The sequence below is a fragment of the Chaetura pelagica genome, unplaced genomic scaffold, assembly GCF_000747805.2.
Source record: "Chaetura pelagica isolate M959 unplaced genomic scaffold, ChaPel_1.0 scaffold219, whole genome shotgun sequence".
Taxonomy (NCBI): domain Eukaryota; kingdom Metazoa; phylum Chordata; class Aves; order Apodiformes; family Apodidae; genus Chaetura; species Chaetura pelagica.
Window position 1 is genome coordinate 2814666 of NW_009954552.1, and position 16035 is coordinate 2830700.

The 16035-nt window shown below is 39.1% G+C and overlaps 1 protein-coding gene across 1 annotated transcript in view; it reads right to left on the minus strand.

Moving 5' to 3' along the window:
* FBXL7 (F-box and leucine-rich repeat protein 7) overlaps window positions 1–16035 on the minus strand; it is a 131543-nt gene that overhangs the window by 53439 nt on the left and 62069 nt on the right. The gene's annotated exons all lie outside the window — the stretch shown is intronic.

Below are 16035 nucleotides of genomic sequence, written 5' to 3' on the forward strand. Positions count from 1 at the left end.
GAAGGTATTTGTCTTCATGGTTCCATGGGTTATGAAACAGCAGAATGAAGCTGCAAGGAAGACAGCTGTCTCTGGAAACTCCCAGTCACCTTTAAGCAGTCAGTGACTGCTCTTTTGAACAGTGAAATGGGTATGGGCATCTCTGCAGCTCATGGCAGCACTGAATCAGATCATGGCTAAGCTTTGCTGCACAGTGCTGCAGCTCCTGGGCACCACAGAGCATGGTAGCTTGGCTCAGCTGCCCTGAAAACCTCCTGAATGTCAAACACACACACCATGCCTCTGCTGAGGCATGTAGTGGTGTCCACTTCCCTGCAAGGCACTTTTCTGCCCTGGATACTGAGTAGCCACAGCAAACTATTTAGTCAACAGAATATTCTTCTGCTTCATGGTAGGATAAAAACTTGTCTCTTCAAAGATGTTTTCCTGAAAACACTGTTTGCCTAACTCAAGGCAAGTGCATGGCTTCCATGTCTCAGACAAATACCCTTAGTAACTGAACTTCTGGCCATTTCAAAACCAGATGGTACCTCTGCTTCCCCAGACACATTCTTATTAAAAAGTTTTCATTCCAACAAGTCAGCATCTTCCAAAGCAACAAAACTGTCTTATCAGAAAATTCTCTGACAATCGACAAAACAGTGCCTTTGACATGCATCTCTGAAAAACTAGGCTGTGTAAGTGCTTTATCTTCCCTTACTAAATTTCAAATGATTAAAGGGGACAGAAAAACAAGAGTCTGGTCCAGCAACAGAGACACAGTCTCTCTGAACTGAGGTGCTCAGCTTCATCTGCAGCCATGCCTATGAGTTAAGCCCTAGGATCAAGTACCATAACTTTGCATTCAAATCTTGTATTGTTAAGCCCATCCAGAAGGTAAAAGGCATTTCAGTATGAACCATCTGCTCTCTCCCATCTCCAGTCCCCCAGTACATTACTGACAAGTCTTAGTGAGGAATATTGATAGCATAGGCAATTAAATATATACAACATGTACACATATAGTTTTTGTTTTAAATATATATACATACATGTATACACACCTTAAAAAAAAACAACACAAAAAACCCAAACAAAAACAAACAAAAAAACTTCCTGGAAAAAACAGGAAGAGGGGAAATTAAAATGCACAATAGTTTCAAAAGGCATGGATTCAACCAGTGTGAAACTGGATTATACAACAGCCTTTGAATTCATCAGTTCAGTCAGTCTGGACCATGTAGAGAGGGCAATGTAAACACTGTTTGCAAGCAGCTTAGCTCACTGCCTGCTATAGCCAGAAGATCTGTGGCAATCACTTGACTTCCATGAAAGCACTTATTGACAAAGAAGTTTTCTTGCTCAGAATTTTAAAAAAGGAAAATAAAAGTTAAAAATAAAAAAGCCCCACACCTTTGCAGCACTGTATGAGCACCTGGGCCAGGCATAACCATCAGCCCGAATTTCCCAGAGAACCCAAGCTTTAAGCACACTGGATACCTTCAGTCTTAGAAGCAGATGCATTACACACCTTGAGAGAAGACTGGGAAGTCCCTGCAGACCTCACCAGCAATGCCCTATCCTGTGGGAAAGGACCTAAGCATGAAAGGATTAGTTTTTAATCTAGCCCCACATTCTCTTCTCACTGGTAGCTATCTTAAAAGCCAGTGTTCCCATACTCACCTAACACTACATAAAATTAATATCCTTCACCACAAACACATTTTATTTCTTCATTTATTTCTACCCAACCTGCTGGCAGCTGCCACTTAAAATATACTAAGTTGATACACTAATTTACTGTACACTTAGCTAAAGGAAGTTAGCAAGCTCTTTGTACAGCTTGGGAGGAGATATGACCATACTTACTCACAAGAAAACAGTGTGTCTGTAATAAAGTTTCCCAACTGCTTCTGTGGCCTCAACTGTCACTTTTATGATCTGGGAGATTTAACTACCAGGCTTCTATAGCGAGTTATGCTGACAGCATAACCTGCTGCTACTCAACAGAAGAATGCTTTTCCTCCCTCACATACCAGATTTCTAACTAAGGAGAGATTAATCCATGTCCTGCTTTACTTAAAATATGCATTTAACATGCAACAGTCAAATGAACATTGTTAACTGACTTAATAAATACACCAGGGTCTCTTTCCTTCATCTATTAGGATCTTTAACACCTCCTGCAAGCGAGCCAACACCTGCTGTAACTCCCCATGACTTCCATTGCAATCCATGGCATCGGGCATCTGACAAGCTTCAGCCTTTTAAAGAGCTTAACAAGTCTGCATATATAGTAGAGCTGGTGAGGAATGCTGTTTCCATGGAGCACACAAAGTTATTCCTCAACTGAAAACTGCTCAGTGCTGTTAATCAGTGTTTTCTTGCCTCTGAGGGTCATCTCACACCCATTTCTATTCATTCACACAATGAGGTAAGTAGCTTCAGCAGCACTGAATGCCAAGGAAGACAAGGTGAGAGGTGAGGAAAAGACCTGTAAGGGTCTCTAGGAATGGAAAGGGCATATCTAGCACCCTTAGCAGAAAGATGTTGCAGTGACAAACTACACACAGCCTTTCTACATAAGTGTACACACTAATGCAAATTATAGACACACAAAATACACATTTGTATCTAAGTTCAAATAGTCATTAAATAAAGTAGATTACTCCACCATATTCAGTGGTGATTCCATGTCAGGAAATGCAGCACTGGAACAGAGCACCACAACCACATAATTAGGAGATGTGGCAGGCCAGAGGTCAAGGTGTTTTGATTTTATTTGACTTGGGTTGTTGGGGTTTTTTTCTTGAGAAATTAACAGTAGTTGCGGAAGTGGGATCCTGTAATAGACTTTGGGGAAGATTAGAGGGAAAGAACAATAGCTCAAGGAAAACAGGGAACTATTTTATCTGATGCTCTGCCAAGCTTATGTTAAATAATGAAACAGTGTCCTACAAGAATTTGTTATTATGGCAACAAGTTTCTCCTGGACTGATAAAAGATAAGGCTATGTGAAGCACTGCTAATCTTATTTGAACACAAGTTTCTCTTACCCAAGTTAAAACTACGTATCTTGGCTGTTGGAAGCCTGCACATTTGTCAGGGTGTCTCTCTCCAGCACCAGCAATCCTGTAGTAGTCCTTGATGTGCTCCAAGTTCAGCCAAGCCATTTTCAAATCCTTTCAGAGGACCAGATCTTTCAAAAGTCACAAATAATTACCTGCAGCAGTTTCAGCCTCCCAAACAAGAAATTACTAGCTAACTAGAGAAATCAAGATATACCTTCTTAAGATCACACATTTTGTCAGAAGATGTCTTAACTTGTTCTGATACCACTAAAATAAAGCAAGCAACTAAAAACATTCCTTTACTAAAAGGTCTCCTTTGTCCTGTAAGTTATCCATCCATACCTACCCTCTTAATTCAAGTATTTTTATTATTTTACAGCATCTTTTCTTAGCGCAGTAGATAAAGCACAGGCTCTGGCCCAGGGATTTTATCCTCTTATTTTAGCCAAGGTGCAATGAAGCAAGAGGGGGAAGAATAACTGGGAATGTGACAATGAAGCTCTATGGTTATGACACAGTGTACACTGCTTCAGTGGACACACGGGAAGACTGGCAAAGAATTTGTAGAAGGATGGTGCTTCTTTACATGACATGTTGTGATACTCTATATTGAAAAGATGAACATAGACAGTTTGGATATGCCACAGATGTGAATTACATTACTTAACTGAATAAGGATTATTTGACTTTATGGATCAAAACAAAGACAAAGTCCTAGCTTGAGCACAGCTACGCAGCTAAAGCAGAGACATGCAAAGCTGCATCCTAAGTCTTGCAGCAGAGACATGCAAAGCTGCATCCTAAGTCTTGATGAATTGTCAAGAAAACGGATTAAATACAACTTCAGAGCAGTGCCAAAGGAAGGATTTTAAATGCAATTGTATTCCATGATCTCCAACATATGGTTATTGAAAATCAGATTGTTTTGTTCCCTTCCAATAACACAGGTTTCTGATTACATTTGTCTTCCTCTCTCTTCTAGAGCAGAACTTCTAATGCAAAAAGAAAAAAAGGATCTCTCAACTAGAAAGCACTACATGCTCAAAGCAGCAACACCCTCTGCTCCTACAAGCATCCCAGGACAGCTTGTACTTATCCTTGATCACCAGTGTACACATGCAGCTCAAATCAAGGCTGTGAGGAACTTGGCAGCATTTATCTTCTCAGGCTTGCTACATTCCAAATTTTGTTGCTTTCTGACCTGCATTACAACACAAAAGAAGCAGCCAGAAGTGCCTAGTCCTGCTTGACTTACAGCTTGCAAAGATGTGAAAACTCACAAGCTTGTATGGTTAAGGTAGACACTGAACTAGTCACCTAATTTCTCAGAGCTTGAATGAGGCCCAGATCCCATACAATCATTTTGGGGAAATGGGGATTTTCTGCTCCTAGGCCAAGTCCCAGGTAAGGATTGGAAACCAGACTGATGTTTGTATTCACTCCCCTGTATATAATTCCTTTCAAGTGCAAGGAGAGACAAAAACACCCAGTACTATCACATTTAAGTAAAATTAGCAGAATTTGGGTCTTCAGTGTTTGTAGCTTATGAATTAAAGCCACACATTGAAAAAGCTTATTTTTTTAAAACCAGATTTTATTTTTTACCATCTAAGGACAAAGATAATTATAGGATTTCAGTTTTAACACTTGTAAACTTTCAATATTGTTGCGTGACCTTCAAGACCCAAACAACCTTAGAAATATAAAAAAAGAAACAAACCTGTGGTCAGCATTTTACAGAACCACTGCTACACTGCTATCACAGGTCACTAATGGCTCTTAAAAACTTCCAAAGAAGCAGAGATGCTGGGAAAACATTTTAAAATAGCAAGCCTGGCCCCAAAATAAAAACAACAGCACTTGATTAAGACTAACACAAGACAGAGATTTCAATGTCTATTATCAGCACAGAAAAGAGAACATGACAGGACAAAAAGAAACATAAACTAAAGAGATCCTACACTAAACTGTTCCTCTGTTAAAGGAGAGAAAGTACTTCATGACAGAAGTGTATGTATGTGAATTCTGCCTGCATCTACTGCTGTGTGCTGCAGCATACAGAAACTTGGGGATATGCCATCACAAACAAAATGAGCCATTTGCCAACAACACACCAAACATTAGTGGTCTCTAACATAATTACAGGTTTTGCTCATAATAGCACTGTCAAATGGTGGCAGGGTTTTTGTTTAACTGCTTTCTTCACTTTCTCACCATGGAACAACGGCATGCCTACCTACTGAAAACTATATACTGATAAATATGTTTGTTATATGCATACAGAGAAACCAGAAGCTTTCAGTCATTAGTATTCAACTCCAGGGCCTTTAATCACACAATCATTTATCAAAACAGTTACTGTTTCAACAGTAAAAAGAAAATGCTATGGTTTCTCACAACATATACTAACCAACCCAAAACTGGACAAAATATTTTCACAGCAATACTCCAAGCACATTAAAAAGGAAGTTTCAAAATGAGCAGCTGAGTTCATCATCTTGCTTTGATTTTTTTTTATTTTTTTATTTTTTTACAAGTCATAAACTCGTATTTTAAGTATGGTCTTTTAATTTCCATGTGATCAACCGGTACAGGATCAGTTAAAAATACTCAGTTACTTAAGCAATCAGCCTAAGGAGAATTAAACACCACCACCTACCTGGCCATATCAAAAGTTCAAGTGAAAGCAGACCAAGTTTTCTATTAAAACAAACAAAGCAGAAAGACAGGTACCTTCTGTAGTCAGCTCAATCATGTTAAAACCCTTCTGGATTAAGAGCACAAAACAGACAAACTATCTTTAAGGGCAGAAGATCAGTTTCTGAGTGCAGTCTGTTCAGTCACAAATTGTAAGCTGTCTCCTGAAAGACACTATCAAACGAAACTAGAGGCCAGTTCAGCACCACTACAGACAAAGTTCATTAGTCCACACCCAAGCAGAACTAGGCAGGACAAAATAATATCATCTTGCCTTTGCCAGTTCTAACAGAGTTGGTAGTAAAACCTTTGCTGTAAAGTAGCTTAAGATAATCCAAGCAACTATTCTTTCCACCTGCACTGCTCAGACCACTCAGTTGTCAAAAAAACACACCAAAACAAAAAAATCCAACAACAAAGCCCTTCCCATGAAACTCAGTTGTAGGAGATAATCCTTTCAGATTATTAGAAAATCTTTGTGTTATAACACAAACTTTTTCCTTTCCCCAAACAGGAATGCAACTGCCTGTCACATCTGTGTTTCAGTAGGTGAGCTAACCTCTGCTGATGTACTGAATTTTGCTATCCTTGAAATGAAACTTAACAGTGGCTGGAGCGGTAAAAGATCAAAAATTGAAAGTTAAAAGAAAAAAAAACAACTTTGAGAACTTGAAAACAGCTAGAGAGGAAATGACTGTTATTTGACAGCTGATTCCCTGCTCGAAGACTGACTAGGTTGGGTTTTTTGGGCTGTATGTCCTCTGGGGGTGTTCTTTTTTCCCTCCTTGCATCTCTTTCAGACATGTAGATATCTCACTAAAATGACAATGCTTGTCTGCCCTGGAGTTATATTCACATGTGTCTTTGACAGCCTTGTCAATTCCCACACAGTCACTTGCCACTCACCGAAACAGCAGTCACTTATGTAGCGCTGCTGAGGGACCTGCTGCAATGTGCCCAGTTTGTGCTGCTGTCCCTTTGCCAGTCTGATGCATTCAACATATGGGGCTCTGAGCAACTTGGTCCAGTGGGAGGTGTACTTGCTCATGCAGGGGGTTTGGAACTAGATCTTTAAGGGTCCTTCCAACTCAAACCATTCTAACTCAAACCATGATTCTATGAAAAACACAAGAAAAATAGTAATTTAATTTATTGCTCAGAGGAAGTGAACGAACAGATATTTCAGTGTTTTTGCTGTCCACATGCAGCACTTTTTGTCTCTGTTTCAAATGGGAATCCAGTACTGCTCAGTGTATGCCCAGTCTCACTCCAGAGTAATGGAGCAGGACAAAGGGAGGGCTGTCTTGTTTTCTCCCACAGCCCATAGGGGGTCTGCCAGAAATTCTGTCCAAAAAACAACTTTGCCTCTCCTGAAAAGTAAGCAGGACTCTGATGACATGAACCAGTCACTGTACAGGTAAGGATGGAAGTGAAACCACAACTCATTATTACATCCCCAGGGGGACAGACTAGGACTCTGGAAGCCCACTGTAGTAACCCAGCCACAGCACCCTCCATTTGTCTGTAGAGTGTTTGTTGCTCTCCAGCTGGGATGGACACAACATCTAAGTGAGCTGAGAAGCAACCTCGGTTCCTTCCAGAGCAAAAAACATGCTCTTCCTTCTGATAAACTTTCTATTTCATAAGACCTTTCCTTTTTGCATTTCACTATATCAAGATTAAATTTGTGATTCTCTACCTGAAACACCCTTTGCAAATGGTTTTCAGAGTAATACCTAGAATGGGTCAAACTTTTCTGTTTACAAGTTTACAGTGTTTGAGTATGAATTTCAGCATTAACTTTCTCCATGTCTTGGCTACTTTGTTTTCTTCTGCTGGACTGTGCCACCAATTACCTAAAAAAACAGCTCTATTTCGCTGGTCAAGAATATTCAGATAAAGCAGCATGTAGAGACTAGGGAGTCCAAGACCCCTCCTCGTCTCCAAAACATAGGAAGAGCTCCATTACCTAAACTGATTGGGGGGGAAGAGGGAAAAAGGAAGTTATGGGAATCAGAACACTGGAAAAATTGTTCTGAAAGATTTCACATTTTAAAAAGAGAACAATTTTTTAGTGCAGCAGGTATTTCAAATAATGTTACTCTATTTCAAGGAATAGCATCAATTGGCTACAGCTTCTGTAAACAGATGCTGCCAAAAGGCTGTCTGTAGATATTTTTCAAATAGACAAACACTTTCTCCCTCTGCACTGGCAGGATCTGTTACTGATACTTTAACAAAATATGTTAGTAAAATTTTATTACATACAATAGGCCAAGTTATTGATGGTCTTAATAAAGTGCTTCTAATGAAGTATTATCTCCACTATAATTCATGTGGAACGGGCCATATGAATTTTCCAGGTTTTCCTCTAGATATTAAAATATCTTCATTATTGTGCCAGTGTAACATTGACTTCATTTAAGCAGCATTTTTGAGCCTTGTGCATATAATGCTCAATTACATAGCCTCAAAATTAATATCTTCTGGTTTTATGTTAGAGCAATCAGCAAGAGAAAAGAAACACCTTAACATGTTTCTAGTTTATTTGGCAATGCAAGACCATTTACAACATTCAGTATGTGATAGCACTTAAAAGAAAACAAAGTCATCCTTATTTCCTAAACCTATGAAACAGTATTTTCTGTCATAATGAATTATTCCTATTTTTTCTCACTCTAGAAGGAGAGAAGTTCAGTTTCAGTAAGAAATCTCTGATGATTGCATACTCTCCATAAAGTTGTTATTACTCCCCACAATATAGCATTTTTCTTAGGCTTTCAATATTGTGTATCTCTAGGAACAAGTCACCTCTTATTATGTTAGTGCAGGCCATTCAATAAAATTTCCTTTGTGCCAGAAGGCAGACTGTTAACAGCTGTTAAATATAGGCACTTCTGAAGATCATATTACCTGTTGGGCAGTTGATTAAAACTACAAGTGATCTCATCTGGCATGGGATGGGTCTACATGTAAACATACATGTTTCTGGAATAATTATTTAATTATATATATTTTATATGTATATCTAGTTATAAATATTAACACTGACATAGATTGAGATTTTGCTAATACAAGCACTTGGTCAACACCAGACAACACTACTGACAGCAGAATAAGACACAGTAAGAGTCTAGACTGGCAATGGCAGGAGGCCAGATGTAGGAAGTTAGTTTCTGTATCTGCTTCCTCCAACCGGTGAAGTCACAGTCCCACTGCCTGGAGGTGACCCTAGATTTTACCATACTACAAACTACATCTCTCCACATGTAGCACTACTCAAGCCTGCCACGTAGTCTCTTTGAATCAAGATAGGTGTGAGGGACTGTATGCAGATATTAAATAAAAAAAAAATAGGGTCCAGCCACTATTTTCAGAGTTCTGCTGACCCATAAAAATTAGTTTAACATTTGAGTTATTTTGCTCCATCAATACCTTTCAGAGGTGGATTTTCCTAGAAGAGGCTTCATATCCTACGTTATTTCAGCGGAACCTGCCACCCAGAAAGGACTAGTGTGTACAATTTATTCTACTTTGGCAAGTCCTGAAGTATTTTCTTATTGGCGCATGCTGCTCCTAATAAGTCTGAAGCCCCCTCAATCCCAGGGGGATGCACATACACAAAGGCATGGTTGATACTCTGCAAGGATTTAATGATTCTAAAACCAGAACCGTAATGAAGCTTGAAAAGCCCCCAGTTTCCATGCTATATTCCTTTTAACATCAGCTCACAGTCAGAAACCTACCACACCTGATTTTGCAGTTGTGTTATTAAGTATCTTTTTCAGCCATCAATAAAACAAGATGAAACAAAAAAGCAAACTGGAGAAGCAATTTCCAGCAGATAAACTCCTCGCTAGGTCCCTCCTGCCTGTTGCTACACCAGCCTTCTATTTAGAGGAAAGACCTTTGTGATTTTTTTCCTGCTTGATTATTAGGCTGGAAACAATAGCCTTTTTGTTCTATGGCAAGAATAGAGGAGCCGAAGCTCCGCACACAATTGTGTGATCATTGCGCAGCCCTGTGTCCCAACCTTTCCGAAACACAGCAGGCACAAAGCTATCCAGCTGACTAGTGAGAAGATAAAGGACAGTCCAAGGGAAACAATGAACAAAATTGTCACTTCCAACAATGCAGAAGGCCACTTCAGTATTCCCACAATCTCTTGCCAATTTTTCTTTCCTTGTGTGATTTCCTCCATCAAATAACCTCTGTCAGTTTTGACTGCTTGAATGATTAATTACTCTGACCATATTCTTCAGAGAAATGAGAACACTGACCTGGAAAATTGATTTGTAATAATCATGATAACTTCATGTCCTTGAACATGAAGGCAGATCTGAGACACTGAGTAGTTTACTCCATAAGCTCCAAAACCCAGATCCTGCCCTGCTCGGCATCTCTGAGGGAGGTCCAGCCTACAGGGGCCAAGCTCCAAGATCACGGTACCCGTGTAACAAAAACTACTCTACACGCCAGGGCAAAAGTATCATTCCAGAAACAAAGAGACTTTTCTGGAAGTGTTTTTGGCTGGTTATGATGTAACTAGAGCCTTCCGGGTGTGGAGCAGCAGCAGTAGTCGCTGTGCAGATTTTCAGCTGGTTTACAGCTGTCCCTGTTCTCCATAGCATCAAATTATTTCAGTTAGCTGCTTCACTCAGGCACAATAGCAGACACAAAGATAATATGCTGTGCTTGTGTTTTGTATTTCAGTGTGTCAGAGTTCCACAAGCAAGTAGGAAATCTTTTGTGGTCTTCATTCATAAGAGCAAATTATCCTACTCTGAAAAAAAAATTAAAAAAATTAAAAGGGAAATGAAAAACCACCTTGTCCCTACAGCTTCTATGCTGCAACAAACTGACCAGTGTAGCAGCAGGGCTGCAAAGTGCTGCTAGAAGCCCTACTCATTCACATTGCAAAACTAAACCACATACTAAGCTTAGTGGTGAAACCCTTTACCACAATTGTAAGCCTTTGCTGAAAAGTGCATCTCTTACTTCTAGATGAAGAAGTGATGTTTTACGCATGGTCTGTTTTGCACATGGTGACCAATCCTGCTAAACACAATATATTCTGTTCACCAAAGGTACACATTAAATTGCCACTGAGATACCCAAATATACTGTGAAAAGAAGAGGCTTGCTTCAATTCACACTGTTCTACCTTCACAGCTTAGGTGCTAGTGATCCAGAGTAGTCTCTGACTCACATGCTGGGAAAGAGACGACTCATTCTGAATTCAGTACAGTTCAAAGAGTGTACTGAATCGCTCAACCTTAGCCTGACACATAGCTTTTCTTAAAGACAAAAATGTCCCTCCAAGCACAGTGGTAAAAATAAACAGTCCATATTCAGAAGGAGTCCCTCAATTTGCTTCAGATAATGATAAAATGATAGAAGCTGTCCTGCGGTGCGATTGTAAAATACTTTGATTTTCAAATTTAACAGCCAGTTATTTCCTAGGCAACACACAGATGAGGAATTCACAGCATTATGGTAGACAACTATCACACCTTAGACATCAGCATGTGAAAAACAAAAGCCTGTTAAGACTACATACAAAAAGATCTGTCCAGTGAGAATTCCAGGTGAGTGAAGCATCCACAAACTACACAGCTCTTAAAAAACTATAAAGCTGTATTACAGTAAAATTATAAGTTTCAAATTAGTTTACCATATTTTTACAGTAAAACATCCAGGACTGAAAATGCCCAGATTTTCAGACTGCTTGTTTCACATGGATGCCTTTCTTTTTCAACATCCCTGTGCTCTCACATGCAAACCCATCCAAGATCTGTCAAATAAAGGCAGGAAGCAACAGGAAATACTACAAGAAAACAGACAACAAGAGGACAGGATCTTTACAGAAGCTGTGCTAATCATTAAGAAAACTGTATATGATAGAGGCTCAACTGTGGATATTTTAGTTTAACTGTCTCAGCTTTATCTTTTCCTCATGAATTGAGAACTGGGGGAACATCCTCACTTGTACTACACAGCACTTACCACAACAGGGACCCCACTATGTTTGCATTTTCTGATTCTATGACAGTAAGTGCCACAGTGAGAAATGAGTGATAGCATCACCTGAGACAACTGAAAGTTAACCTGGCAATGGTTAGTTGCTCCATACTGTGGTATGATGAATTTTGTCCAGTCCTGTCAAGTAATCATTACCTCCATGTGGCACAGCACATGGAAACACTGAAAACAGATAAAAGGAAAGGGGTCATAAGGACGTAAGCTGCATATAGGAAAAAGTCACATTCACTGACTGGTGCATTTTTCCCATTCACAAAGAGAAGGGCAGATAATGGATTATTTTGGGACAAAGTGTTAATGAGACTGGCACAGAGAAATCTACACAGAAATAAGCATGTTAGCCATAACAAATTATATATCAGCAACAGTTGAAGGCAAGAGAATTACCTCATTATCTAGTAAAAATAAGGTCATTGTCATGCAGTCCTAGGCAGCTAAACTAGAGTTATCAGTACCTAGTTCACATGGACACTGGTGAAGTCAAGAAAGTTTAGTGAAGTCTTTTTCCTCGCTATAACGCCCTACTAAATTTAAACCCTTCTATACCAATATAGCCTGATCCTCACCACCAAACGAACTATGCAAGCTAGAGGAAACTACTGCAGACACAGCTAAGGCACCACAGGAAGATCTGCAGCTGAAGTGTTCAAAAGGAAAATGGAAGAAAATACAATTAAGTATTTGTGCCAATATGCAAGCCAGTGCAAAACTAAGCTAAGCTTTTACACTGCTCTTCTAGAGATCATAAAGTAGTTTGGGTTGAAAGGGACCTTTAAAGGTCATCTAGTCCAAACCCCTCCTCCCTGCAATAGGTAGGGTCATCTTCAACTAGATCAAGCTGCTCAGAGCCCCTTCCAGCCTGACCTTGAATATTTCCAGGGATGAGGCTTCTACCATGTCTCTGGGCAACCTGTTTCAATGTTTCACCGCTCTCACTGTAAACAATTTCTTCCTTATATATCTAGTCTAAATCTACAACACCTGTCAGACATCCTTATTTTAAGTCATATTTTAATGAAGTCTAAATACTTCACATAACTGCACATGCTTAAAATGGAAAGTCAGTTTAAACTTCTGACTGCTAAAGAAAAAAAAATAAATTCCTAGAAGTCTGATGACTTCCTAAATCCTAATGTGTAGTCAAATATCAACCAGTCAAGAAAGCTAGGAAGGCTTCCAGATTTCATGAAAATTTCATGTTCCAGACTCAAATGACAAAAAGTTTTACTAAAAAAGTTGGAGGCTAACAAAGGGAACAGATGTGATGCTTCACTTCTGGGTCTTCTCCCCACCTCTCTACCCCTGGGTTACAAACAGTAGCCATTTTATTATGTTATGGCTGCTAGAGATGTGCTGTGAAGTATCTGTAGTGTCTGTGATGGTATCCTGAGCTGCTACCAGGGGACACACAGTCATCCTCAAAATAGCATAAAGTAATTCTGACAATTCATGACATATATTTGATTGTATTATCAAATTGCAATGGTTTCTTCCAAGTTCATCAGCCTAAAATTTAGTGGTTTGAATAGTCTGCATTGGGTCCCTTAGTGCACCAGCTGTGATACTTCCCACTGTAGCCTAATAGACAAAGCAATAGAAAAGAGTTGGCAGGCAAAACCAAAAGTGTGATTTTATGGGCTAGCATATACCCACAAAAACAGTGGTGGAACACAAGCCCAATCAATATAGGACCACGGGGACCCCTGTTTATGTAACGTGAAGCCAGAACACATTAAACTCTCAAGCTCTTTCCAGTCTTGCAGGTTTGCAGCATGCGTTGTACAGACCTTGGAATGCTATCTGATTTACTTTGCCAGCAAAAACATTACAGATGGAACTGTCAAGTCTTCTTGTTTAGTGGCGCCTGCTTTTTTAACACGTGACTTTTTTTAAATAACAAACGTCACTCATTGGATAAACTCAATGTCTTTTCCAGCACCTGCAAAAAAAGCATTGAGGACAAATAGAGAACTCAATCTACAAACTTCTCTTGAAAAAGCCATTCTAGGATTTTTTTAAACTTCATGCTTTTCACTATTATAATTCTGGTTTATTTTTGATGTATAGGACTGCAACTGCCAATTACATACAACAAATTTTGCTGTTTCTTCATTCATCCACAGTTAACAAACAGTTCACATGTACTAGACAAGATAATCCAGAGATAAATTGTGTGTGTTCACGGTGCAAAAAGGGCTGCAACATGCTTAAACCTCTGGCCCCCAAGTCTCATTCATAATTTATTTCCTCACAAAACTCAGGATTCAGAGAAGGCTTAAGGGTATTCTCAGTAATTTCAATGGGAATAGAGGAAAACCAGCACAAAGTTTATTCTAAAGGCACCTTGGAAGTGGGACATCATGACATTTCACTGGCATCAAATCCTAAAACCAGATGCTGAAAAGGAGTTCAAAGTCAGAACTCTGAGTCTGGCTCCTGCTGCTTTCCTCACTTGTTCTTAGAAATAAGGCCTAAAAAAAAAAAATCAGTACTGCAGGGTATATTACATAAAGCAGTCTTCTTGCTTAAATACAATGTTATTTAAAAACGAACTAACAAAAACAACAAACCAAAACTGAAAACACAAACCAAACTAATTTTATAACAAATAATACTTTATTATTTCATAACAAAGAATGCATAAGAGAATGCTGCAGCCATGCAAGCAGGAAAATAATTGAGTACAGCACAATAAAATTTCTTCAGAGCCTCCCAAAATTGCATGGCAAGTTTGCAGAAAATCACTGCTACCAAGTAAAATAATCTAAACATTAACTTTAGACCATAAACTTTCCATTATGAAAGCATCAGTAATAAACATTGTAAAAAAAAACAAACCAAGCAGAGCTGTAGTTAATCAGAATACCAGGAAGGGAAAAAGCAGATTTTGAAGACTGACACTGGCACAACCCTTGCTGATAAAAAGGAAGGAGCAGGAAGCAGGCAGCTCATGTGATATGGCTTAATCCATACATATGCAAAGACATACAGATTTGGCAGCAGAAAAATAAGTACTTGCTATCAAGAAGACACATCACACAAACAGAACACTAATATTTATAGAAAGGTCTGATCATAACAGGTACTTTGCTTTTTATGATTTAATTGGCTGTTTCTGAACAAGATGTGTGTTTTTGCAAATTTTGGCTGGTTGAGCTACAAGAAACTATTTCACAGTTCCTGCTTCACTACAGGTGCAGCAGCAAAACTGGAAACTGTATTTTTATTGTAAGGTTAGAAGTACTTTAAAAGCACTACAAAAAAAAAGCTGAGTATAACAAGGCAATTCCTTTAAAAAGCTTTCCTAATGCCAAGCTATATTTATTGTTCATACTAAATTTAGGAATACTAAAAAGAAACTTTGTGAAAGGCAAAGGTACTTGCTCAGTCTGGTAGCACTTCAGTCTCTCCAAGTCCAGTCTAGACACTGATGCATTAGGAAAATCATGACCATTTGCCAAAAACACCAGTGACATTAGCTACAGCTATTATTGGAAGCAACTGAACCAATCTTTATACCATCAACTTCTCTTAAAACAGGTAGCATTTAGCGAAGTACACCTAAAATTTACTCAACTAATAAAGTTTTAATGCATGTATTCCAACTTCACCATTGAAAGAAAGCTGTAGCAATATAGCTCTGTAATAGAAATAATTTAATAGGAAGCAATTGTTGACAGGGGTCCATTAGATGATTACATCTAATTAACTACACACACTAGTCAACACTTCACTCAAGTGCTCAATACTAATCAGAGCTCCTGGCTAATAAGGGCCTATATGTATACATATCCACATTCATATAAACATGTGGTGCTAAACATGATACTGTCATTCTCCTTTAAGAGAAGATTTTGTCAGTTCACTCCATGTTTCTTGCAGATGTTTTTTGAATTTTTTTTAAATTTTGTGGTGTTGTTTTTTTTTAGGGTGTGTGTGTCTTTATTCTTCAAGACTGTTCATTCTACCAAGATAATGTTAAGCAACTCAGTTATCTGGGAAATTTGCATGACAACCTAAACAAAAAAAGATTGATCTCCTGTTGTGAAGGACCAGGTATTTCCTTACACGAACATGAAATGTCCTTTGAGTCAGCCGACAAAACTGACTTAACACGGCGTCTCCACACGGCGCTGAACCCCCTCTGTGTGTGTATGGGGGGGGAGCAGCTGCTGCAGGGGAGGAGCTGTGGCAGGAAGCAGGGGCGGGTCTATGTCCCGTCTGATTGGCTGAAAAGCCCGGAAAT